The sequence below is a fragment of the Cajanus cajan genome, chromosome 10 (assembly GCF_000230855.2).
Source record: "Cajanus cajan strain Asha chromosome 10, NIPB_CcT2T_4, whole genome shotgun sequence".
Taxonomy (NCBI): Eukaryota; Viridiplantae; Streptophyta; class Magnoliopsida; order Fabales; family Fabaceae; genus Cajanus; species Cajanus cajan.
Genome location: NC_138526.1, coordinates 7,049,908 through 7,055,907, shown reverse-complemented (window position 1 = coordinate 7,055,907; position 6,000 = coordinate 7,049,908).

Here is a 6,000-nt window from a genome sequence, read left to right as displayed (position 1 = left end):
GAGCCATTTGCTTGAGTCTCGAACCTAGTCGAAGGGAAATCCTCCGGATTTCCATAGTTAAAATTTTATAGGAGGGAGCGAGCGGTCTTGTAGAGGGAGGGAACGCCAAAACGCTTCCCAATTTCTGTCAAGATATATAAGAAAGCACGCTTCAAAGGTTTATCTCTTTAAAGTCCCTTCTTTTACCGCTTTCTGTGTGTATATTTAACTGTCATCATGTAGATAGTTAAGTTATAATTGTTTAGAATAAATAGGGGTAATTTAGTAATTTCGCACTATTATTTTTAAATAATCTGTCATAGGGAACCCGAAAGGGGCGCTGTGGGGTGCTAACACCTTCCCCACGCGTAACCGACTCCCTTACCCGACTCTGGTTGTCATGGCCGAAGTCGATTTTTGAATCGATTGCCTTAAACTTCTTTTTCCAATGTTTTGAGTAAAACATTGGTGGCGACTCCATGAACCCTTCCTTTTTATGAAAACCGCTAATCCATGGAGGGTCCCGCTTGGGATTAACATGGATTGGTGAGCCTTTTAATAAAATTGCTCGTTTGACAAGGTCTCAGTTTGAGAATAAGTCATTCTAGCAATCCATATTTTTAAACAAATAAAAGAGTCCAACCATCCTTCGCGAATGTCGAAAGCCCGTTTCGGGCCGGTGGCGACACTACCCAGTTGTCGAGAGCACCGAGGTATGCACAAGCCTGGAGAGGCGGTACTCAGCTACCCAGTTGTCGAGAGCACCGAGGTATGCACAAGCCTGGAGAGGCGGTACTCAGCTACCCAGTTGTCGAGAGCACCGAGGTATGCACAAGCTTGAGAGGCAATACTCAGCTACCCAGTTGTCGAGAGCACCGAGGTATGCACAAGCCTAAGAGGCAATACTTAGCTACCCAGTTGTCGAGAGCACCGAGGTATGCACAAGCCTGGAGAGGCGGGTACTCAGCTACCCAGTTGTCGAGAGCACCGAGGTATGCACAAGCCTAAGAGGCAATACTCAGCTACCCAGTTGTCGAGAGCACCGAGGTATGCACAAGCCTAAGAGGCAATACTTAGCTACCCAGTTGTCGAGAGCACCGAGGTATGCACAAGCCTGGAGAGGCGGTACTCAGCTATCCAGTTGTCGAGAGCACCGAGGTATGCACAAGCGTAAGAGGCAATACTCAGCTACCCAGTTGTCGAGAGCACCGAGGTATGCACAAGCCTGGAGAGGCGGTACTCAGCTACCCAGTTGTCGAGAGCACCGAGGTATGCACAAGCCTGGAGAGGCAATACTCAGCTACCCAGTTGTCGAGAGCACCGAGGTATGCACAAGCCTAAGAGGCAATACTCAGCTACCCAGTTGTCGAGAGCACCGAGGTATGCACAAGCCTGGAGAGGCGGTACTCAGCTACCCAGTTGTCGAGAGCACCGAGGTATGCAATGAGCCTGGAGAGGCGACGACTAATACTCACCCTGGAGAGGGCAAACTCAACCTGGAGAGGCTACTCAACAATTTTCCCACCTGAAGACACTACAAGTCAGAAGGTTGGCACATCACCCGGACAATTGGGTCAACTCCTTTACTTGTCAGCCGGTACACCAAAAGGCCGTCCGACTAAGTAAAGGGGGGGCAGCTGTAGACCCCTAAAATTGTCCGGGTCGGAAATAAAGCTTGAAGACTCTCGAAGACCAAAGGAAAGTCAGCCGGAAGGACTCCTGGAAGACCCTGGAAGACCCTAGGATGACAATCTGTAGGTTTAGAGGTCTTAGAGTAGCAAAAAATAAGAAAGTGGAGGGAATGAAGCCCAATACGGCCTCCCAAAAGTTCAGTACGGCCGTATTGAACATTTTAAACTACAATACGGCCGCACTGAACTCAATACGGCCGTATTGAAGTTTCTGAACTTCAATACGGCTGCATTGAATTCAATACGGCTGCACTGAACTTCAATACGGCTGCACTGAACTTCAATACGGCCGTATTGAGGTTTTTTGAACTTCAATACGGCCGTATTGAATTCAATACGGCCGTATTGTAGTTCAAAACTTCAATACGGACCGTATTGACCCCCAGAGGCCGTATTGCGCCTCATCCCTATAAATATGACGTCAATTGGACGTCATTCTACACTTTTTCACTGAGTTTTAACCCTCTTCTTGAGTATTCTGGGTTTTTTTGAGCAGTGCTCTGCCTAGAAATCACTCGGAGAGTTGATCCGACGAAGTTCTTGAGTCACGAGCCATTTGCTTGAGTCTCGAACCTAGTCGAAGGGAAATCCTCCGGATTTCCATAGTTAAAATTTTATAGGAGGGAGCGAGCGGTCTTGTAGAGGGAGGGAACGCCAAAACGCTTCCCAATTTCTGTCAAGATATATAAGAAAGCACGCTTCAAAGGTTTATATCTTTAAAGTCCCTTCTTTTACCGCTTTCTGTGTGTACATATTTAAACTGTCATCATGTAGATAGTTAATTTATAATTGCTTAGAATAAATAGGGGTAATTTAGTAATTTTGCACTATTATTTTTAAATAATCTGTCATAGGGAACCCGAAAGGGGCGCTGTGGGGTGCTAACACCTTCCCCACGCGTAACCGACTCCCTTACCCGACTCTGGTTGTCATGGCCGAAGTCGATTTTTGAATCGATTGCCTTAAACTTCTTTTTCCAATGTTTTGAGTAAAACATTGGTGGCGACTCCACGAACCCTTCCTTTTTATGAAAACCGCTAATCCATGGAGGGTCCCGCTTGGGATTAACATGGATTGGTGAGCCTTTTAATAAAATTGCTCGTTTGACAAGGTCTCAGTTTGAGAATAAGTCATTCTAGCAATCCATATTTTTAAACAAATAAAAGAGTCCAACCATCCTTCGCGAATGCCGAAAGCCCGTTTCGGGCCGGTGGCGACAATCATGTCTTGAGAGAATGTATAGGAAAATTTGTTGTTGTTTATTTTGATGACATATTAATCTATAGTAGGTCTCAAGATGATCACTTAGGACATCTTAGAGAAGTTATGATGATCCTTAGGGAAAACCAATTATTTGCAAATCTTGAAAAATGTACTTTTTGTGTGGATCATGTGGTTTTCCTAGGGTTCATTGTAAGCAAAAATGGAGTTCAAGTGGACCCCGAGAAAATCAAAGCCATTCAAGAGTGGCCCAAGCCTAAAAATGTTAGTGAAGTTAGGAGTTTTCATGGACTAGCAAGTTTTTATAGAAGATTTGTGCCTAACTTCTCTAGCATTGCTTCACCCTTGAATGAGCTTGTCAAAAAAGATATTTTATTTGATTGGACTTCAAAGCATGACCAAGCATTTCAACTTCTTAAGGAACAACTTACTAATGCACCCATTTTGGCTCTACCAAATTTTGAAAAGACTTTTGAGCTAGAATGTGATGCATCAGGAGTAGGCATAGGAGCTGTGTTATTGCAAGGAGGACACCCTATTGCATATTTTAGTGAAAAACTAAAAGGTGCCTCCCTCAATTACCCTACCTATGACAAGGAGTTGTATGCATTGGTTAGAGCTTTACAAACTTGGGAACACTACCTTGTGTCCAAAGAGTTTGTCATTCATAGTGACCATGAGTCACTTAAGTATTTAAGAGGTCAAGGTAAGTTAAATAAGAGGCATGCCAAATGGTTAGAGTTCCTTGAACAATTTCCATATATCATTAAATTCAAGAAAGGAAAATCAAATGTTGTAGCTGATGCTTTATCTAGGAGACATACTTTGCTTGTGTCTCTAGGTACTCAAATTCTTGGATTTGATAATATTAAGGAGTCGTCTGAGGAAGATCTTGAGTTTGGTGATAATTATAAAAAATGTCAACAAAAAGCTTTTGATGGTTTCTATATGGTTGAGGGGTACTTGTATAAAGAAGGAAGGTTATGCATACCCCAAGGATCCATTAGGAAATTATTAATTAAAGAGAGTCATGAAGGTGGGCTTATGGGGCACTTTGGTGTTGATAAAACCCTTAGTTTGCTAAAAGAAAAATTTTATTGGCCCCATATGCGAAAAGATGTCCAAAGGCATTGTTTTAGATGTTTGGCTTGTTTACAAGCTAAGTCTAAAGTGATGCCTCATGGTACATACACACCTTTACCTGTTGCTTCTTCTCCTTGGGTAGATATTAGCATGGATTTTATGCTAGGTTTGCCTAGAACCCAAAGGGGAATGGATTCTATCTTTGTGGTAGTGGACCGTTTCAGTAAAATGGCTCATTTTATTCCATGCCACAAAGTAGATGATGCAAGCAACATTGCAAAACTCTTCTTTAGAGATGTGGTTAAACTCCATGGGCTTCTTAGGACTATAGTTTCAGATAGAGATACAAAGTTCCTAAGCCACTTTTGGCGTGTCTTGTGGTCAAGACTAGGAACCAAACTCCTCTTTTCAACTACTTGTCATCCTCAAATAGATGGCCAAACTGAGGTAGTGAATAGATCTTTGTCTACTATGCTTAGGGCAGTCCTAAAGGGTAACAAATCTTGGGATGAGTTTTTGCCTCACATTGAATTTGCCTACAATAGGGTAGTTCACAAAACTACCAATATTTCTCCTTTTGAGGCTGTGTATGGGTTTAATCCTTTAACTCCTTTAAATTTGATTCCTCTTCCTAATGTTGAACATTTCATTCATAAGGAAGGGGCTTCACGAGCTGATTTTGTTAAGAAACTTCATGAGAGGATTAAAACTCATATTCAAAATCAAAATGAGAAATATGCTAAGCAAGGGAATAAAGGCAAGAAATCTATGATCTTCGAGGAAGGAGATTGGGTTTGGCTTCATCTCAGAAAAGAACGTTTTCCAAATCAAAGGAAGTCTAAACTCAGTCCCAGAGGAGATGGTCTGATGGAGAAGGTAGGAAAAGTGAATGTAGTTCTTCTCCTATTCTTCACCTAGCTCGGATCCTCTTCAATGGAGATGCAAACCGAATGGAATGGAGGCTTAAGTAGATGGATATTTTCGGAATGGAAGGAGGTTAAGCTTAGAAGGAAGTATCCAAGCTCAAGCATCAATGGATTGTTCACTTCAAAGAGAAGGAACAATGGTGAACTCCTAAAACTAGAGAGAATTCACGGTGACTTTGAGGGGGAAACTTAGCTCAATGGCTCTCAAATTTCTGAATATTCAAAGTGTATACAAAGTAAGAAGGAATTGGCTTAAGTATGCACCGAAATTATGACACTTAGGCGCCTAAGCTTAAGGTTCACAAAATGGCGCCTAAAGTTTGAATTCAAATTTGAAATTTGAATTCAAACTTTGGTGCACATGTGTAAGTCCGAAAATTTAGGTACCAAAGTGCATTTAGGTGTGATTTGAGAGTCATTTAGGGTTAATTTGAGTGGCACATGTTCAGCCACCCAAGGTGCTAAACATGTGACTCAAATGTAACTTAAATGACTTCCAAATTAAACCTATTTTAACCTAATTAGCATACTTTAGTATTCCTTGTATTTTCCTATTCTAATGACCTAATTACATTGGTCCAAAAATTACAATGGAAAGGAAAAATTACAAGAATGAAAATGAGCCCAATATTGGGTACCAAAAGCCCAAAGGCCCATGAAGCCCAAAACTAGGCCCAACAAGCCTAAAACCTAAAATGCTACTCTATGTGGTCCAAAATACAAGACCAAAATATATGATACCTATACTAACATGATGTATACAAAACATATGAAATTATCTATACAAAATATGGCCCATGAAAAGTTCAACTTGGGCCTTCCCAGGCCCAATGGGCACGATGGGCCCTAACTGGCCCAAACCTTTATGTCTAGCCAACTCCTCTTGGATCTTTGAGTATGTCACCTCTTGCACTCCAAAGCATGATTCCATCATGGTCCCTTTCAGGTCTTACAACGTATCAATGATAACGCTTATAGACTTGATTTACCCTCTGATTATGGAGTCAGCACTACTTTTAATGTTAGTGATCTTAAACCTTTTGTAGGTGCTAGTGATGATGAGGAAGAGTCTTCAGATTCGAGGACGAATCCTTCTCAAG